The sequence below is a fragment of the Arachis ipaensis genome, chromosome B10 (genome assembly GCF_059453495.1).
Source record: "Arachis ipaensis isolate K30076 ecotype BB chromosome B10, ASM5945349v1, whole genome shotgun sequence".
Lineage (NCBI taxonomy): Eukaryota > Viridiplantae > Streptophyta > Magnoliopsida > Fabales > Fabaceae > Arachis > Arachis ipaensis.
Window position 1 is genome coordinate 96,238,963 of NC_142435.1, and position 22,449 is coordinate 96,261,411.

The 22,449-nt window shown below is 36.7% G+C and overlaps 1 non-coding gene across 1 annotated transcript; it reads left to right on the top strand.

Moving 5' to 3' along the window:
- Positions 1–20,621: 20,621 nt before the first annotated feature.
- Positions 20,622–20,729, top strand: LOC148580963 (small nucleolar RNA R71). The gene has a single exon (XR_015895853.1). It is a non-coding gene; the product is annotated as a small nucleolar RNA R71 (small nucleolar RNA).
- Positions 20,730–22,449: the final 1,720 nt, after the last annotated feature.

Below are 22,449 nucleotides of genomic sequence, written 5' to 3' on the forward strand. Positions count from 1 at the left end.
TGGAATCCTCTATGTCACAGTATAGAGATTCCTTATGTAAGTATAAGAAGAGAAGAAAATAAGAAGGAGAAGAGAAAAATTCGAACACAGAGAAGAAGATGGGGTTCGAATTTTGAGTGGGAGGAGGGTGTTAGTAGATGAATAAATAAATAGAATGAGATGAGAGAGGGAAGAATTCAAAAATTAAATAAAATAAAATAAAATAAAAATATTTTTATTTTTAATTTAAAATTAAAGTTAAAATTCAAAAATTTTAGAAAGAAAAATGAAATGAAATTAAATTAAAATTTAAAACAATTAGTTAATTAAAAAGGAATTTTGAAAAAGAGGAAGGTGATTTTCGAAAATTAGAGAGAGAATTAGTTAGGTAGTTTTGAAAAAGATATGATTGAAACAAGATAAGATTAATTGAAAAAGATTTGAAAATCAATTTTGAAAAGATAAAAGTTAGAAAAGATTTTGAAATTGATTTTGAAAAAGATGTGATTGAAATTTATTTTGAAAAAGATTTGAAAAAGAAATTTAAAAAGATTTGATTTTGAAAATTAAAGTTGATTACTTGACTAACAAGAAACAAAAAGATATGATTTTAAAATTTAAATATTGAACCTTTCTTACTAGGCAAGTAACAAACTTAAAATTTTTGAATCAATCACATTAATTGTTAGCATTAATTTCGAAAATATGAAATAGAAATAAGAAAAAAATTTTGAAGATTTCGAAATTATGAAAGAAAAAATGAAAAAGATTTGATTTTTGAAAAAGATTTGAAGAAGATAGAATTTTTAAATTGAAAATTTAATTTGACTCATAAGAAAAAAATAAATTTAAATTTTTTTTGACTAAATCAAACCAAATTTTCGAAAATTTATGAGTGAAATAAGGGAAAGATATTTTTTTATTTTTGAATTTTAATGATGAGAGAGAAAAACATCAAAAAGACTCAATGCATGAAAATTTTGGATCAAAACAAATGATGCATGTAAGAACACTATGAATGTCAAGATGTACACCAAGAACACTTTGAAGATCAAGATAAACATCAAGAACATGTTTTTGAAAATTTTTGAGAAAAGAAAAACATTCAAGACACCAAACTTAGAATTTTTCAAACTTTAAACACTAACAAATTGAAAATGCATATGAAAAACAAGAAAAGACACAAAACATAAAAATGCAAAGATCAAACAAAGCAAATCATCAAGAACAACTTGAAGATTATGAAGAACACCATGCATGAGTTTCGAAAATTAAAGAACAATTAAAAAGATGCTATTAACACCAAACTTAAAAATTGACACAAGACTCAAACAAGAAACATAAAATATTTTTGGTTTTATGATTTATTAAAAATTTTTTGGATTTTTCAAAAATTATTTGGAAAAAGAAAAATAAGGATTTCAAAATTTTTAATAAGAATTCCAAGAATCATGCAATATTAGTCTAAAACTCCGGTCCAGGAATTAGACATGGCTTACTAGCCAGCCAAGCTTTCAGTGAAAGCTCCGGTCCAAAACACTAGACATGGCCAATGGCCAGCCAAGCTTCGGCAGAACATTACATACAACAGCTAATTTGTTGAGAAAGACAAAGAAGCTCTTCTAAGGATAGTTGAAACCTCAGTCCAAAAGGTTAGACATGGCTTTACAGCCAGCCAGGATTCAACATATCTCATGAAACTCTAGAATTCATTCTCAAATATTTTGAAGAACATAGAATAATTTATAAAAAATTTTTTTTGAAAATTTTTCGAAAATAAAAAGAATAAAAACAAAAACTTAAAATTAAAATAAAATTACCTAATCTGAGCAACAAGATGAACCGTCAGTTGTCCAAACTCGAACAATCCCCGGCAACGGCGCCAAAAACTTGGTATGCAAAATTGTGATCGTTCATTCCTTGGTAACGGCGCTAAAAACTTAATACGCACGTTCATAATCTTAATTCTCTGTCACAACTTCGCACAACTAACCAACAAGTGCACTGGGTCGTCCAAGTAATAAACCTTACGTGAGTAAGGGTCGATCCCACGGAGATTGTCGGCTTGAAGCAAGCTATGCTCACCTTGTAAATCTCAGTCAAGCGGATTCAAATGGTTATGGTGAATTGATAATTAAAATATAATTAAAAGATAATTAAAATATAAAATAGGATAGAGATACTTATGTAATTCATTGGTGAGAATTTCAGATAAGCGTATGGAGATGCTTTTATTCCTTTTGAACCTCTGCTTTCCTACTGCTTTCATCCAATCCTTCATACTCCTTTCCATGGCAAGCTGTATGTTGGGCATCACCGTTGTCAATGGCTACATCCCGTCTTCTCAGTGAAAATGGTCCAAAATGAGCTGTCACCGCACGGCTAATCATCTGTCGGTTCTCGATCATGCTAGAATAGGATTCAGTAATCCTTTTGCGCCTGTCACTGCGCCTAGCATTCGCGAGTTTGAAGCTCGTCACAGCCATCCCTTCCTAGATCCTACTCGGAATACCACAGACAAGGTTTAGACTTTCCGGATCTCAAGAATGGCTGCCAATAATTCTAGCCTATACCACAAAGACTCTGATCGTGAATGAGGAGGCTAAGAGATATCCATTTAAGCTTGTTTGCATGTAGAACGGAAGTATTTATCAGGCACGCGTTCATAAGTGAGAATGGTGATTTGCGTCACATAATCATCACATTCATCATATTCTTGTGTGTGAATGAATATCTTAGAGAAGAAATAGGCTTGAGTTGAATAGAAAAACAATAGTACTTTGCATTAATTCATGAGGAACAGCAGAGCTCCACACCTTAATCTATGGTGTGTCGAAACTCTACCGTTGAAAAAACATAAGAACAAGGTCCAGGCATGGCCGAATGGCCAGCCTCCATGATCTAAGAACTAAACGTCCAGAGATGTAAATACAATAGTAAAAAGTCCTATTTATACTAAACTAGTTACTAGGGTTTATAGAAATGAGTAAATGATGCAGAAATCTATTTCCGGGCCCATTTGGTGTGTGCCTGGGGCTGAGGGTTGAAGCTTTCACGTGTAGAGGTCTTCCATGGAGTTAAACACCAATTTGTAACCTGTTTCTGGTGTTTAACTCTGCTTTACAACCTGTTTCTGGCGTTTAACTCCAGAATAGAGCAGAGAGCTGGCGTTGAACGCCAGTTTGCGTCGTCTAAACTCGGGCAAAGTATGGACTATTATATATTTCTGGAAATCCCTGGATATTTACTTTCCAACGCAATTGAAAGAGTGCCATTTGGACTCCTATAGCTCCAGAAATCCACTTTGAGTGCAGGGAGGTCAGAATCCAACAGCATCTGCAGTCCTTCTTCAACCTCTGAATCTGATTTTTGCTCAAGTCCCTCAATTTCGGCCATAAATTATCTGAAATCATAGAAAAACACACAAACTCATAGTAAAGTCCAAAAATGTAATTTTTATTTAAAAACTAATAAAAATATATTAAAAACTAACTAAATCATACTAAAAACTATGTAAAAACACTGCCAAAAAGCGTATAAATTATCCACTCATCACACAACCATCTCTTGAAATTTTAATAAAATTCCTTTCAGCTCAACCTAAAATCCTATACCTTTTATACATTGAAAATTTTTGTACGTTGTTTAAACCTATTTGATTGTAATGCATCCTTTTTTTCCTTTTATGGGCGAAACTTTATCTCAGGTTTTCTTCTAACAAGAACATAGTTTTCATGCATGCTTCTAAAAAAAATTGAGAAAAAAAAATTTTGCTCTTAACCAAATTAATCGTTCCTTTTTCAAACTTTGTATAGTCTATTTCAACTTGAATTTATATTGAAATAATGCCATATTCACGCTTTTATTATTCTTTTGAAGGATGTTTGTTACTTATCTTTTCTTTTAGAAAATGAAATGATTTTTTCTTAAGTTTTTCATTCTTTATGAACAATGTGCTCGAAAGTATTTTTAAATCATACTCTTGAGTTCTGTGAACTTTGTCTTTGGTTTTGGATATTCTTCTTCTGTAAACCTCATACTACTTTGACTCAGCTTGAATTCGTTTCAAAATACTGCATTATTTTTTCATCATATTGATCCTATCGAATTCCTTCGATTCAAGAGTTACCCTTAGAGTTGTCAGTTGATTCTCTTTCCATCACTCTTCACTGCTTGTACATCCTTATTTACTTGTGATCTCAACAATCCTTTCAAACTCTTGTGAATGTTGTCCTTCCTTTCTATGATTTTGTGTCCTTCTGAGTAAACTCGAGATTTGTTTTAGTGTTACGTGCGGTCTCTAGGCATAGCAAGCGAATACGTTAGCTCTTTAGGACACGGTTCGTGAACACGAAAGGTGAAGCTTGTATGTATGTGACATCAATGGGAGTTGTGGAGCTTTAATTCACGCGAAAGTGTTGGTTGATATTAGGCTTGTGACTGGTTGTGAGTTTGCGAAGTGATTGATGAGGTTGAGAATTTTTAGATGTTTCGCTCGATAAAGTACAATTGGGAGTTGTGATAGTGAGCTATGTTAAAACCCTTGATGTTGACATTGTATCAGTTCTTTTTTTGAACCTATCTTGTAACTTCTACTTTACATCACACTTTTCTCTTATAAATAAGTTTTATAGTTTATCCGGTATTTGAAAATTTATATATATGCCAAAATTTCTTATTTTTCTAAAGTATTAAAAAAAGTCTTAAAACTATGTAGTATCTTATTTATTACTTTAATTTTTGAGGACAAAAATTTTTATAAGATGGGTAAGATGTAAGACCTAGAAATTTTGGAAAATCTTATTATGTGCTAATTTCAATTTGTTTATTCATTAAAGATTATTTTCATAAACTATTTTATTAAAAGTAATTAAATCAAGTTATAACAATTAAAATAGAAATTTTACTTAGTTTTTCAATTATTGGATAATATTCTATATTTAAACTAAGAGTTTAGTAGTTATAAAACAATAAGAATTTTTTATGACTTAATTTAAATAATTGAGGTTTTGGAATTTAATACTTTAATTTTTATAAGCAAAGAAAATTAACTATATTATTTCTAATTTTAAATTAGAATACTTAATTAAAAGTCAATTGGCAAATTAATAATTAAATAATATTTTTAAAGTAATTTTAAGGGATTAAATTAGATTTTAAATTAACAAAATTTACCATAATTCTATTAAAATTACCAAACTCTAATTTAACCCAAAATTCCCAAATCTAACCCTAACCCTAACCCTACTTTTACTCTAACCCTACCCAGACTCACTCACTGCTACTCACCCTAACCCTAAATCCCCCACCGCCACACCCCCTTTTACCCAAAATGAACATTACGGATGAATTGAAAGAAAGGAAAATAGAAAGGGGAAACGGGAACAGAAAGAAAGAAAGAAAGAAAGAAAGAAAGAAAGAAAGAAAGAAAGGGAGGGCGGAGAGGAAGAGAGGGACAAGGGAGAAGTGGGTCACGCAAGGAGAGGAGAGGGAGTGCGGCGTGGTGCTTATGGTGCGGCACTCCTTGCTGCCGCCATTGTGTCACCGTAGGAGGGAGGCCGAGAGAGAGCGATGACGAAGGGAAAGGAGAACGTTAGCAAGGGCCAAAGAGAGAAGAAGACCGTGTTCACTCGCCGCCAAGCTGCTGCCGTCGAGGGTGCACCAGCACTGTCGTCGCCGTTCTTGAAGTCCGCGAGCTGCCGCCGTCAAAGCTGGTTTGTCATCATTGAAGCTCGAACTCCGTACAGTGTAACACCCTAATTACTCTAAGCCTTTCCTCATGCCGTAAAGAAAAGGTTAATCAAAGGTTACGACAATTCTAAGGCTTATAGATAAATATATATAGAAAGGAATAATAATTCTAGAAGCCCGATGAAGAAATAAGTTAAAAAAAATTAGTTTCAAAAGCGCAAAACGTTCACACAAAGCTACACGAATCGAGGCACAAGATATAGATACGAGATATCAAGACATATATAGATATATAAGTAGATTAGTGATAAAGTACTAACCGCAACCTGCGGAGTTTAAACCGGCTAGTTATATACAAACAATACATAGTTTTGAAAAGTAAAACTGCATATACAATATTTCTCTCAAAGTAAGCCTCTAAGGAAAAATATAAATACAAAAGAGAGAGAACTAATCAAAATAACCAAAATGACTCCAAAATGAGATAAAGATCCTCCGCTCTATCACCATCACGTAACTCACCGAGGTGGGTTGCGACCTGCATCTGAAAAACAATAACAAAGTATGGAATGAGAACTCGAGGTTCTCAATATGGTAACAATGCCCAGTAATGTAAGATACAAGACTCCGGGATGCTAGAGGTAATCCTAGAACTTCATATCAATTATGAGATTCAAACTTAAGCATTACTAAAATTTAAAACCGTAACTTTAAAACCATAATGAAATAAGGAAATCTAACTTAGTGGATTTCTAATCTAGTAATTCTCCACTGTTCCACAGGCTTCGCCAGCCAAACCGCCATGGGATCCCATCGCCACCGCCTTCCGAACCTCCTCAATCCCAGTAGAAAACACAAGTAATAACAATGCAAGTAAAGCACAAGTATAACATGTATATCAAGAAATTCAAGAAGCAAGTAATTGATGCACGAAAAACTTGTCTCACAACAAATCTCCCTTCGACAAGTATACCGAATTGTCGTCAAGTAATAACTCACTATAGAGTGAGGTCGAATCCCACAGAGATTAACGGATTAAGCAATCAATGGTTAATTGATTATCCTAGTTAGACGAATCATAATGGGGTGATAAGTAACGAGGAAATGTAAATTGATAGAAAAGTAAAGAAAGCAATAAAGTACAGAAAAGTAAAATGGAAAGAAAAGTAAATGTAAGAACTAAAAATAAAATGAACATTGGGATCAAGAGATATTGCAATCCTCCGGATCAAGTTCATTCCCATCTCTTCCTCAATCAATGCACTCATTGATCTCCTTGGCAATCTTAAGTGATTGAATTACAATTTCTTGTAATTCAATCTCTCAAATCTTGATCAATAGCCAATTCCTTAGTCAATTGCTCATGAGAAGAGATGAAGTATGGTCACTGATTATACCACATGCATTTCCCAAATCAAGTGTTGAGAGGATTATAGTCACATATCCATCCAAACCCAATTTGGTCCAGCATGAGAAAGCATTTCTAGCTTGATCTCTTCATTCCTCTTCCAAGGTTCAGAAGAGATCCAAGTATGAATAGTTTCTTTTCCAAGATAACTATCCAATTGGATGAAGATCGAAAGCTTTCAAGTAAAATCAAGAGAAAAGAAAGAAGAAGAAGAATAAGAACTACAATTGATCCATTGAATCACAATAGAGCTCTCTAACCCAATGTAAAGAGTTAGTTGATCATTGCTCTACAAAAATAGAAAAGAAAGAAAGTGCAGAAAAGTAAAGATGAAGATTGAAACTGAAATTGAAACTTCAAAATTCATAAATGAAAATTACAACTAAAATGAAATTACTCCTAGGAAGAAAAGAAGAGAAAAGGAAGAAGAGTGGTTGAGGGGTGGGGTCCGAAGACCCACTCCCCTTGGAGTGTGCCAATTCACAGAAGTTCGAATTGGTCTTCACTCTTTCCCCCTTCCTTCAATTCTCAGAATTCCAGAATGCTTTGAATGTAAAAACTAAGGCCTTTATATAGGCTCTCCTAAATTACAAAATGAAAATAAAAGCAAATTACAATAAAATGAAAATTCCTATTCTAGATGCTTCTTGTGGTCTTGATTGGTTGACAATTGTGGGCTTGCTTGCTTGAGCTTTGAAGTGGACTTGAGAGAGAAGTGAGTTAAGTTGAGGCTCAGGTGCTAAAGTTAGTACTAAAGTTAGCCACACTAACGCTACAAGTGTGCCGTTAGTGCTGAAGTTATTGGGGCTAACGTTGCACTTGCTGTCCAGTTGGTGTTTTTGGGGCTTAAAATATGCCTCTTGTTTGTGCTCAAATTTCATGCCCACTATAGAGTATTATATATCATTGGAAATCTCTGAATGTCAGCTTTCTAACGCAACTGGAATCACCTCAATTGGATCTCTGTAGCTCAAGTTATGCTCCTTTGAAGTGGACATGGTCGCTGGCATATATGCCAACGTTACTGGAAATGTTGATTACCAATAATGCTAGCGATTTCCCATTTCTGAAGCTCAACCTTAGTGTCTACCCCATACTATTATATATCGTTGGAAAGCCCTGGATGTCTACTTTCCAATGCCTTTGGAAGCGCATCATTTGGAGCTCTACAACTCGAGTTATACTTCTTGGAAGGTGAAGAGGTCAGTTGGCCTAAACACAGGCTGATACCATATTCATCATTGTACTTTCGGGGCAGGTTTTCTCCCTCAAATTTAGTGTCAACCATGTAGTTCCATATATGCTTGGAAAGCTCTAGAATCCTACTTTCCAATGCCACTGGAATCACCTCATTTGGAGCTTTGTGGCTCAAGTTATGCGTGTTTGAAGAAGGCATGGTCAGGCTGCCAGGTGGGACTTTTGCCCACGTTAACTACCACGTTAACTAAGTTAACGTGGGAGTTAACGTGGCTCTTTGTGGCTTGTGTTGGAAATGTTAGTGACAATGTTTGGTGTCACTAATGTTGTCGACAACTTCTTCTTCTTCACGTTAATTTCCACGTTAACTAGGTTAACGTGGGAGTTAACGTGGCTTCTTGGGGATAGTGTGTGTTCATCCCAACGTTAGTGACAATGTTTGGTATCACTAACGTTGTCGACCACTTTGTTTCCTCACGTTAGCTTCCACGTTAACCTAGTTAACGTGGAAGCTAACGTGGCTTAATGTGACTTGTCCAACGTTAGTGATAATGTTGAATGTCACTAACGTTGGCTTCCCCCCTTTCTTCTTAACGTTAGAGGGCACGTTAACTAAGTTAACGTGGCCACTTATGAGCATTTGCCAACATTAGTGACAATGTTAAGTGTCACTAACGTTGGCTCCATTTCCTTTCTTCAAAGTTAATGCCACTATCGTTTCTCACTAACGTTGGGGCTTTCCTTCCTTCCACATTAGTGCCCACGTTAGTGTAACTAACGTAGCTACTAACGTGGCTTCTTCTCTTCTTCTTTTGGCCTGAAATCAATCAAACAAAGTGAATCAAAGTCTTGCTCTTAATCATGGGATCATGCATCATCCAATTTATCATATAATTCATGCAAAATTATCATGAAATCATTCAAAGTTCACAATGTTTGCTTGAATCAAGATGTAAGTGAATATCTACCAAAAACTAGCTTATTTCCTAAGAAAATGCATGAAACTACCTTAAAAACAGTAAAGAAAAGGTCAGTGAAACTGGCCAAAATGCCCTGGCATCACAACACCAAACTTAAAGCTTGATTGTCCCTAAGCAAGTACTGGAACAAGAGAATGATGAATGGAATGCCAAGAGAAATGAGTCATTCTTGTGGAAGTCATGTCCCTGATTTTATGGTGGTTTCATGCATAGCAACTTAGGTTCATTCCTGGCTTTCAGACCTTTATCATGTCCTAGAATACTTACTGTGATTGCATCCCATGAGACTTTTATTCATTGATCCTTTTGTTGTTATTTCAGGGCTTATTTGTGTTCTTTAAGCTAAGTGCTCTATAAGGGGGCAACTCTTTAAAATAAGCTTTCAGCCAACACTCCCGAACCAGTTGGTTCAAGGTGCTAGGTGTTGAAGCACCCCTAAGGACTTACTTGCTCAAGTCTCTCCCCCATACATACACACCACAGGCATATGGTTTATTTATTTTCTTTTCTTGAGACCTTGGTGTCCAGCACCTCTTTGGGTTACTAAATGCTCTGTAGTGAGGGTTACTCTTGATAGTGGACTTTCAGCTGATAATCCCGGGTTAGTTAACCCAAGTTACCAAGTGATAAAGCACCCCAAAGAGCTTATTCATCCAAGTAGATCCCTCACACAGGAGCACCACAGACACATGCTTCAAGATTAAAACCATTGGTGCCTAGCCTTATTGCTTACTTTTTTTTCTTTTATTTTTCAACCTTTATTGTTCTTTCCCTTTTTCTTATTAGGATCTTCTTATTTAGCTAGTCTCATGGGGCGTTTCTCAAGCACAGTATTCATGACAGATAGTTGTCTTCCCACCCTTGTGGTTGAACCAACTTAGCTAACTTATGACCACACCATAAACTCATGAACTTACTCCATAGTATGAACTCTATTCTGGTCTTTAAAAACACTCATTCTCTTTTCATTTGATTCAACGGGACAAGCATACTAGTAAGCAAAGTAAGGATGCAGTAATGACATTCAGACTAGAAAACACAGCCTTAATCAATAAAAAGTTTAAAAGACAGAATTAACATGCTTATTTACAAGGAACAAGCACACATACATACAAAGAACTTAGAAGACAATCATGCAATTGAATGTACTGGAAATAAGTAAGAGGAAAAAGGAACTTTACCACCTTGTAGTTCATCTTTATTGTTGTTGCCCTTCTTCTCCTACTTTTCTCCCTTCCCACACCAATTTAGACTAATTGCTTGTCTTCAAGCAGCAAATAAAACAGTGGTGGTGGGGTCTATGATGGGTCATGAATGTCTTACATACTGAAATGTAAGTGATGTATGTGGTTAAGCAAGCAAGAATTAAGGATAACACTGCAAGCCTAAGAAGCAAAGGCATTATGATTATACAAACAAGTGGTGTTGCTGGATACATTGCATAGAAAAATAAGTGGCACACCAAACTTAGTGTGACACTTTCTCTTAGAATTGATGCAAGTATCCAAAAAGATTGAAAACAGATTGTTACAGGGCAACAACAAACTTAGAATGTGATCATATGCCAATTTTATTTGGAAAGAAGCTGAGTAAAGAACTGTTATATTAATAACAAAATCACCAAGAGCCAAAGCTGTCACGAACAGGGGCTTCTTGGTGAGGCATTAACACAAACAGTTAGAGAGCATAGAAAATAAAGAACTAAATTAATTACATGAATAAAGCAAAACAAAAGAAAATGTCTAATCTAGGTAATCAACCAACCGGTAGTTTGTTAATCACAATTAATCCCCGGCAACGACGCCATAAACTTGATGCACGGAAAACTTGTCTCACAACAAATCTCCCTTCGGCAAGTATACCGAATTGTCGTCAAGTAATAACTCACTATAGAGTGAGGTCGAATCCCACAGAGATTAACGGATTAAGCAATCAATGGTTAATTGATTATCCTAGTTAGATGAATCATAATGGGGTGATAAGTAACGAGGAAATGTAAATTGACAGAAAAGTAAAGAAAGCAATAAAGTGCAGAAAAGTAAAATGGAAAGAAAAGTAAATGTAAGAACTAAAAATAAAATGAACATTGGGATCAAGAGATATTGCAATCCTCCGGATCAAGTTCATTCCCATCTCTTCCTCAATCAATGCACTCATTGATCTCCTTGGCAATCTTAAGTGATTGAATTACAATTTCTTGTAATTCAATCTCTCAAATCTTGATCAATAGCCAATTCCTTAGTCAATTGCTCATGAGAAGAGATGAAGTATGGTCACTGATTATACCACATGCATTTCCCAAATCAAGTGTTGAGAGGATTATAGTCACATATCCATCCAAACCCAATTTGGTCCAGCATGAGAAAGCATTTCTAGCTTGATCTCTTCATTCCTCTTCCAAGGTTCAGAAGAGATCCAAGTATGAATAGTTTCTTTTCCAAGATAACTATCCAATTGGATGAAGATCGAAAGCTTTCAAGTAAAATTAAGAGAAAAGAAAGAAGAAGAAGAATAAGAATTACAATTGATCCACTGAATCACAATAGAGCTCTCTAACCCAATGTAAAGAGTTAGTTGATCATTGCTCTACAAAAATAGAAAAGAAAGAAAGTGCAGAAAAGTAAAGATGAAGATTGAAACTGAAATTGAAACTTCAAAATTCATAAATGAAAATTACAACTAAAATGAAACTACTCCTAGGAAGAAAAGAAGAGAAAAGGAAGAAGAGAGGTTAAGGGGAGGGGTCCGAAGACCCACTCCCCTTGGAGTGTGCCAATTCACAGAAGTTCGAATTGGTCTTCACTCTTTCCCCCTTCCTTCAATTCTCAGAATTCCAGAATGCTTTGAATGTAAAAACTAAGGCCTTTATATAGGCTCTCCTAAACTACAAAATGAAAATAAAAGCAAATTACAATAAAATGAAAATTCCTATTCTAGATGCTTCTTGTGGTCTTGATTGGTTGACAATTGTGGGCTTGCTTGCTTGAGCTTTGAAGTGGACTTGAGAGAGAAGTGAGTTAAGTTGAGGCCCAGGTGCTAAAGTTAGTGCTAAAGTTAGCCACACTAACGCTACAAGTGTGGCGTTAGTGCTGAAGTTATTGTGGCTAACGTTGCACTTGCTGTCCAGTTGGTGTTTTTGGGGCTTAAAATATGCCTCGTGTTTGTGCTCAAATTTCATGCCCACTATAAAGTATTATATATTTTTGGAAATCTCTGAATGTCAGCTTTCTAACGCAACTAGAATCACCTCAATTGGACCTTTGTAGCTCAAGTTATGCTCCTTTGAAGTGGACATGGTCGCTGGCATATATGCCAACGTTACTGGAAATGTTGATTGCCAATAATGCTAGCGATTTCCCATTTCTGAATCTCAAACTTAGTGTTCATCCCATACTATTATATATCGTTGGAAAGCCCTGGATGTCTACTTTCCAATGCTATTAGAAGCGCATCATTTGGAGCTATACAACTCGAGTTATACTTCTTGGAAGGTGAAGAGGTCAGTTAGCCTAAATACAGGCTGATACCATGTTCATCATTGCACTTTTGGGGCAAGTTTTCTCCCTCAAATTTAGTGTCAACCATGTAGTGCCATGTATTCTTGGAAAGCTCTGGAATCTTACTTCCCAATGCCACTGGAATCACCTCATTTGGAGCTTTGTGGCTCAAGTTATGCGTGCTTGAAGAAGGCATGGTCAGGCTGCCAGGTGGGACTTTTGCCCACGTTAACTACAACGTTAACTAAGTTAACGTGGGAGTTAACGTGGCTCTTTGTGGCTTGTGTTGGCAACGTTAGTGACAATGTTTGGTGTCACTAACGTTGTCGACAACTTCTTCTTCTTCACGTTAACTTCCACGTTAACTAGGTTAACGTGGGAGTTAACGTGGCTTCTTGGGGATAGTGTGTGTTCATCCCAACGTTAGTGACAATGTTTAGTGTCACTAACGTTGTCGACCACTTTGTTTCCTCACGTTAGCTTCCACGTTAACTAGGTTAACGTAGAAGTTAACGTGGCTTAATGTGACTTGGCCAACGTTAGTGATAATGTTGAATGTCACTAACGTTGGCTTCCCCCCTTTCTTCTTAACGTTAGAGGCCACGTTAACTAAGTTAACGTGGCCACTAACGTGGCCACTTATGAGCATTTGCCAACGTTAGTGACAATGTTAAGTGTCACTAACGTTGGCTCCATTTCCTTTCTTCAAAGTTAATGCCACTATCTTTTCTCACTAATGTTGGGGCTTTCCTTCCTTCCACGTTAGTGCCCACGTTAGTGTAACTAACGTAGCTACTAACGTGGCTTCTTCTCTTCTTCTTTTGGCCTGAAATCAATCGAACAAAGTGCATCAAAGCTTGCTCTTAATCATGGGATCATGCATCATCCAATTTATCATATAATTCATGCAAAATTCTCATGAAATCATTCAAAGTTCACAATGTTTGCTTGAATCAAGATGTAAGTGAATATCTACCCAAAACTAGCTTATTTCCTAAGAAATTGCATGAAACTACCTTAAAAACAGTAAAGAAAAGGTCAGTGAAACTGGCCAAAATGCCCTGGCATCAGTAATCATGTTATACAATTAGGCAAACAACTCAAGTCGGCAAAGCAAGCAAACAGATAGAATATGCACATGATGAATGCATGTCCTATTTGGCTGTGATATCACATTGTCGATTTAACTGCCAACCCGACACATCTCTATCGAAATGTTGCCTTTCGGTCACGAATAAATGGGAACCCCCTCAAAAAATCCTTCGTTAGTACTCCAGAAACCTAAGGCTCCGTCTTTTAAATTCATGTAAAATTCACCTATTTAAGTCACTAATTCTTCCCTTTTAGTCCTTAGGCATAACTACAAGATACTATTCTTAAACTGCAACTTAAGGAAGTTTGGAAAGTTGGGGAACCCTTGAAAACAAAGAAAATCATTTTTTAGTAAAACAGGGGTCTTGCGTACGCAAGCCTATGCCTCGCATACGCATGTTGTTGAAAAAGGGGTGGTCGCGTGAGCAACCCCCTGCTCGCGTACGCGAGATGCCCAACCCGAATGGTTTGGTCACGTCGCATGCACTATGTCGCGTGCGCGACCCTTACCAAACTTTGAAAATTTTTAAAGTTGCAGAATTCAGTTTTAAACGCCAAACTTTAAACGTTCATAACTTTTTCTACAAAAATCCATTTTCCTTAAAATTTATATAAATTTAAAGCTCTCAAAACAACCTTTAATTTAAAAAAGTTCATTCAATTTCAAGCTTTGAGGCTCAAGTTATGATCCATTAAAGTTCACCAAAAACTGACTTTTACCAAAAATAACTAGGTTCTCAAATTTCCAAAATTCACAATCAAACCAAATATCCTACAACCAAAACAGTTGCTATAGACCTAAATGGTATTCAAATATCTTCCAATTCATTCCTCAACCTACCAACATGAAATTTCACCAATTTCATCTAAAAATCCTCTTTTTCATTCCTCCAATTCTCAATTATTACTCTCAAAGCATCATTTCCCTATCCTCAACATTTATCAACATCAATAAGCTTCACAATTCATTATCAACACTCCAATTCATCATTCTCAACTTTATTTCCAATAATCAACCACAACATCAAAGTTCAACATCATAATTCATCAAAATCAACAACACTGGTACGCGGAATCGTGATTACACTTTAATTATGTAAAATTCATTGCTCTTTCTTTCTTTGGAAATGGTGCCAAAAACATGATGCCAAGACCATGGTTCAAAACTCCGTGTAACTAACCAGCAAGTGCACTGGGTCGTCCAAGTAATACCTTACGTGAGTAAGGGTCGAATCCCACGGAGATTGTCGGTATGAAGCAAGCTATGGTCACCTTGAAAATCTCAGTTAGGCAGATATAAATTGATAATGATGTTTTCGAATAATAAATAATAAAATAGGGATAGAGGTACTTATGTAAATCATTGGTAGGAATTTCAGATAAGCGAATGGAGATGCTTTTCATTCCTCTGAACCTCTGCTTTCCTGCTATCTTCATCCAATCAGTCTTACTCCTTTCCATGGCTGGCTTTATGTGATACATCACCATTGTCAACGGCTACTTTCGGTCATCTCTCGGGAAAATGATCCAATGCCCTGTCACGGCATGGCTAATCGTCTGGAGGCATCACCCTTGTCAATGGCTTCATCTTATCCTCTCAGTGAAAATGGTCAACGCACCCTGTCACGGCACGGCTATTCATCTGTCGGTTCTCGATCATGCTGGAATAGGATTTACTATCCTTTTGCGTCTGTCACTAACGCCCAGCAATCGCGAGTTTGGAGCTCGTCACAATCATTCATTCATTGAATCCTACTCGGAATACCACAGACAAGGTTTAGACTTTCCGGATTCTCTTGAATGCCGCCATCATTCTAGCTTACACCACGAAGATTCTGGTTAGGAGATCTAAGAGATACTCATTCAGTCTAAGGTAGAACGGAAGTGGTTGTCAGGCACGCGTTCATAGGGAATGATGATGATTGTCATGTTCATCACATTCAGGTTGAAGTGCGAATGAATATCTTAGAAGCGAAATAAGATGAATTGAATAGAAAACAGTAGTACTTTGCATTAATCATTGAGGAACAGCAGAGCTCCACACCTTAATCTATGGAGTGTAGAAACTCTGCCGTGAAAATACATAAGTGAAAGGTCCAGGCATGGCCGAGATGGCCAGCCCCCAAAACGTGATCAATAGATCAAAAGATAATCCAAAGATCCAAAAATCCCCCAATACAATAGTAAGAGGTCCTATTTATAATAAACTAGCTACTAGGGTTTACAAAAGTAAGTAATTGATGCATAAATCCACTTCCGGGGCCCACTTGGTGTGTGCTTGGGCTGAGCTTGAGTGTTGCACGTGTAGAAGTCCTTTTTGGAGTTGAACGCCAGCTTTTGTGCCAGTTTGGGCGTTCAACTCTGGTTTTGGCTCCTTTTTTGGCGCTGGACGCCAGATTTGGGCAGAAAGCTGGCGTTGAACGCCAGTTTACGTCGTTTATTCTTGGCCAAATTATGGACTATTATATATTTATGGAAAGCCCTGGATGTCTACTTTCCAACACAATTGAAAGCGCGCCATTTCGAGTTCTGTAGCTCCAGAAACTCCACTTTGAGTGCAGAGAGGTCAGAATCCAACAGCATCAGCAGTCCTTCTTCAACCTCTGAATCTGATTTCTGCTCAAGTCCCTCAATTTCAGCCAGAAAATACCTGAAATCACAGAAAAATACACAAACTCATAGTAAAGTCCAGAAATGTGAATTTAACATAAAAACTAATGAAAACATCCCTAAAAGTAACTAGATCCTACTAAAAACATACTAAAAACAATGCCAAAAAGCGTATAAATTATCCGCTCATCGCAACACAAAACTTAAATTGTTGCTTGTCCCCAAGCAACTGAAAATCAAATAGGATAAAAAGAAGAGAATATACTATAAATTCCAAACTATCAATGAAACATAGCTCCAATCAAATGAGCGGGACTTATAGCTTTTTGCCTCTTGAATAGTTTTGGCATCTCACTTTATCCATTGAGGTTCAGAATGATTGGCATCTATAGGAACTCAGAGTTCAGATAGTGTTATTGATTCTCCTAGTTCAGTATGATGATTTTTGAACACAGCTTCTTTATGAGTCTTGGCCGTGGCCCTAAGCACTTTGTTTTCCAGTATTACCACCGGATACATAAATGCCACAGACACATAATTGGGTGAACCTTTTCAGATTGTGACTCAGCTTTGCTAAAGTCCCCAATTAGAGGTGTCCAGGGTTCTTAAGCACACTCCTTTTTTTTTTTTGCTTTGGACCTTGACTTTAACCGCTCAGTCTCAAGTTTTCACTTGACACCTACATGCCACAAGCACATGGTTAGGGACAGCTTGGTTTTGCCGCTTAGGCCAGGATTTTGATTCCTTTAGGCCCTCCTATCCACTGATGCTCAAAGCCTTGGGATCCTTTTTATTTTCCCTTGCCTTTTGGTTTTAAGGGTTATTGGCTTTTTGCTCTTGCCTCTTGGTTTTAAGAGCTTTTGGCTTTTTCTGCTTGCTTTTTCTTTTTCTTTCTATATTTTTTTTTGCCTATTTTTTTTTTCTGCAAGCTTTGTTCTTTGCTGCTTTTTCTTGCTTCAAGAATCATTTTTATGATTTTTCAGATTATCAAATAACATGTCTCCTAGTTATCATTCTTTCAAGAGCCAACATATTTAACATTCTTAAACAACAACTTCAAAAGACATATGCACTGTTCAAGCATTCATTCAGAAAACAAGAAGCATTGTCACCACATCAATATAATTAAACTAAGTTCAAGGATAAATTCGAAACTCATGTACTTCTTGTTCTTTTGAATTAAAACATTTTTCATTTAAGAGAGGTGATGGATTCATAGGACATTCATAACTTTAAGACAAAGTTACTAACTACTAATGATCATGTAATGAAGACACAAACATAGATCAGCACACAACATAGAAAACGAAAAACAGAAGAAATAAGAACAAGGAATGAATCCACCTTAGTGATGGTGGCGTTTCCTTCTTGAGGAACCAATGATGTCCTTGAGCTCTTCTATGTCTCTTCCTTGTCTTTGTTGCTCCTCCCTCATTGCTTTTTGATCTTCTCTTATTTCATGAAGGATGATGGAATGCTCTTGATGTTCCACCCTTAGTTGCTTCCAATAATTGTGTGGAAGAAAATGTATCCCCTGAGGTAACTCAAGGATCTCTTGATTTGCAGTCAAATGTTCTACCACTGAGCTATAGACCCTTGATGGAAGCTTTTGTCTTCCCTTTCCTCTTTCTAGAGGTTTCTCTGGCCTCAGGTGCCATCAATGGTTATGGAAAAAAACAAAAAAGCTATGCTTTTACCACACCAAACTTAGAATGTTGCTCGCCCTCGAGCAAAAGAAGAAAGAATAGAAGAAGAAGAAGAAGATATGGAGGAGATGGAGGGAGGTGTGTATTCGGCCATATGGGTGGGATTGGGTGGGAAAGAGATGTTGAATTTTGAAGGTAAGTGGGTGTATGGATGTGAGTGGTGAAGAGGTAATGGGGAAGAGAGATGGAGGTGATTGGTGAAGGGTTTTTTCGGGGAAGAGTGTTTATGGGGTTGTGTGAAAGAGAGTGGTGAGAAGAAGTGAGTGGAGGTAGGTGGGGATCCTGTGGGATCCACAGATCCTGAGTGGATCCTGTGGGGTCCACAGATCCTGAGGTGTTCAAGGATTTACATCCCTGCACCCATTAGGCATGTAAAAATGCCTTTGCACACAACTCTGGGTGTTTAGCGCCAGGTTGGTGGCCATTTTGGGAGTTCAACGCCCATTTGTGTGCCATTTCTGGCGTTGAACGCCAGAACCATGCCTGTTCTGGCGTTCAGCGCCCAGAAGCTGCCCATTTTGGGCGTTCAGCGCCAGAACCATACTCTGTTCTGGCGCTGAACGCCAGACAGATGCTCCTCCAGGGTGTGATTTTTCTTCTGCTGTTTTTGATTCTGTTTTCAATTTTTCTATTTATTTTGTGACTCCACATGATCATGAACCTATAAAGACATGAAAAATAATGAAAATAAAAATTAGATAAATAAACATTGGGTTGCCTCCCAACAAGCGCTTCTTTAATGTCAATAGCTTGACAGTGGGCTCTTCATGGAGCCTCACAGGTGTGCAGAGCTTTGTTGAGACTCCCCAACACCAAACTTAGAGCTTGGATATGGGAGTTCAACACCAAACTTAGAATTTGGTTGTGGCCTCCCAACACCAAACTTAGAGTTTGACTGTGGGGGCTTTGGTTGACTCTGCTTTGAGAGAAGCTTTTCATGCTTCCTCTCCATGTTTGCAGAGAGAGATCCTTGAGTTTTAAACACAAGGGAGTCCTCATTCATTTGGAGGACTAATTTTCCTCTGTCAACATCAATCACAGCTTTTGCTGTGGCCAGGAAAGGTCTTCCTAGGATAATGGATTCATCCTCTTCCTTTCCAGTATCCAGGACTATGAAATCAGCAGGGATGTAAAGGCCCTCAACCTTTACTAACACGTCCTCTACTTGTCCATAAGCCTGTTTTCTTGAATTGTCTGCCATCTCTAATGAGATTTTAGCAGCTTGCACCCCATAGATTCCCAGTTTCTCTATTACAGAGAGGGGCATGAGGTTTATTCCTGAACCAAGGTCACACAGAGCCTTAAAGATCATGGTGCCTATGGTACAAGGTATTATGAACTTTCCAGGATCCTGTTTCTTCTGAGGTAATGTCAGTTGATCCAGATCACTTAGTTCATTGATGAACAAGGGAGGTTCAACTTCCCAAGTATCAATGCCAAATAATTTGGCATTCAGCTTCATGATTGCACCAAGAAACTTGGCAGTTTACTCTTCAGTAACATCCTCATTCTCTTCAGAAGAGGAATACTCATCAGAGCTCATGAATGGCATAAGGAGGTTTAATGGGATCTCTATGGTCTCTAGATGAGCCTCAGAGTCCTTTGGTTCCTCAGAGGGAAGCTCCTTATTGGTCACTGGATGTCCCAGGAGGTCCTCCTCCATAGGATTCACGTCCTCCTCTCCTTCTTTGGGTTCGGCCATGGTGCTTATGTCAATGGCCTTGCACTCTCCTTTTGGATTCTCTTCTGTGTTGCTTGGGAGAGTACTGGGAGGGATTTCAGTGATCCTTTTACTCAGCTGGCCCACTTGTGCTTCCAACTTTCTAATGGAAGACCTTGTTTCATTCATGAAACTTACAGTGGCCTTAGATAGATCAGAGACTAAGTTTGTTAAATTAGAAGTATTTTGTTCAGAGTTCTCTGTCTGTTGCTGAGTGGATGATGGATAAGGTTTATTATTGTTGAACCTGTTTTTTCCACCATTATTAAAGCCTTGTTGAGGCTTTTGATCCTTCCATGAGAAATTTGGATGATTTCTCCATGATGAGTTATAGGTGTTTCCATAAGGTTCACCTAAGTAATTCACCTCTGCTATTGCAGGGTTCTCAGGATCATAAGCTTCTTCTTCATAAGAAGCCTCTTGAGTACTGTTGGATGCAGCTTGCATTCCATGCAGACTCTGAGAGATCATATTGACTTGCTGAGTCAATATTTTATTCTGAGCCAATATGACATTCAGAGTATCAACTTCAAGAACTTCCTTCTTCATAGGCGTCCCATTGTTCACAGGATTCCTTTCAGAAGTGTACATAAACTGGTTATTAGCAACCATGTCAATGAGTTCTTGAGCTTCTGCAGGCGTTTTCTTTAGGTGAATGGATCCACCTGCAGAAGTATCCAATGACATCTTTGATAGCTCAGATAAACCATCATAGAATATATCCAGGATGGTCCATTCTGAAAGCATGTCAGAAGGACACTTTTTGGTCAACTGTTTGTATCTTTCCCAAGCTTCATAGAGGGATTCACCTTCTTTCTGTCTGAAGGTTTGAACATCAGCTCTAAGCTTGCTCAGCTTTTGAGGAGGAAAGTACTTGGCTAAGAAAGCCGTGACCAGCTTATCCCAAGAGTTCAGGCTGTCTTTGGGTTGAGAATCCAACCATATTCTAGCTCTGTCTCTTACAGCAAAAGGGAAAAGTATGAGCCTGTAGACTTCAGGATCTACTCCATTAGTCTTAACAGTATCACATATCTGCAAGAATTCAGTTAAGAACTGAAAAGGATCTTCAGATGGAAGTCCATGAAACTTGCAGTTTTGCTGCATCAGAGAAACTAATTGAGGTTTCAGCTCAAAGTTGTTTGCTCCAATGGCAGGGATGGAGATGCTTCTTCCATGTAAATTGGAATTAGGTGCAGTAAAGTCACCAAGCATCTTCCTTACATTATTACTATTTTCGGCTGCCATCTCTTCTTCCTGTTTGAAAATTTCTGAAAGGTTATCTCTGGATTGTTGTATTTTAGCTTCTCTTAGTTTCCTTTTCAGAGTCCTTTCAGGTTCTAGATCTGATTCCACAAGAATGTTCTTGTCCTTGCTCCTGCTCATATGACAAAGAAGAGGGCACAGAAAAATAATAATAATAGAAATCCTTTATACCACAGTATAGGGATTCCTTTGTGAGTGAAAGAAAAGAGGGAGATAAAGAATGTAATGGAATGGAAGAAACACAACTGTGAGGAGGGTAGAGATGTGAGATGAGATGTTAGTAGATGAATAAATAAATAGAATGAGATGAGAGAGGGAGAATTTTCGAAAAATATTTTTGAAAAAGAGTTAGTGATTTTCGAAAATGGTTTTTGAAAAATGTTAGTGTTTTTCGAAAATTTTTAAAATAAAAAATAAAAATAAAAATAATTAGTTAATTAAAAAGAAATTTTTGAAAAAGAGGGAAGATATTTTCGAAAATTAGAGAGAGAGAGAGTTAGTTAGGTAGTTTTGAAAAAGTTAAGAAACAAACAAAAAGTTAGTTAGTTAGTTGAAACAAATTTTGAAAATCAATTTTTATAAGATAAGAAGTTAGGAAGTTAGAAAAGATATTTTAAAATCAATTTTTGAAAAAGGTAAGATAAGAAGATATTTTTGAAAAGATATGATAGAGATTAGTTTTTGAAAAAGATTTGATTTTTAAAATCACAATTAATGACTTGATTCTCAAGAAATCACAAGATATGATTCTAGAACTTAAAGTTTGAATCTTTCTTAACAAGCAAGTAACAAACTTCAAATTTTTGAATCAAAACATTAATTGTTATTGTTATTTTCGAAAATTATGATATAAAATTAAGAAAAAGATTTTTGAAAAATATTTTTGTAATTTTCGAAAATAATTAAGAGATTTGAAAAAGATTTGATTTTTGAAAAAGATTTTGAAAAAGATAAAATTTTCAAATTGAAAATTTGATTTGACTCATAAGAAACAACTTGATTTTAAAATTTTTTGAAAGAGTCACCTCAAATTTTCGAATTTGATGAGAGAGAAAGGGAAGGATATTTTTTTTTTTGAATTTTTATGATGAGTGAGAAAAACAAGAAAAATGATGCAATGCATGAAATTTTTAGATCAAAACAATGAATGCATGCAAGAATGCTATGAATGTCAAGATGAACACCAAGAACACTTTGAATGTCAAACATCATAGACACAATTTTGAAAAATTTTTAATGCAAAGAAAACATGCAAGACACCAAACTTAGAATTATTTAATGCTTACGCACTAAGAATTCAAGAATG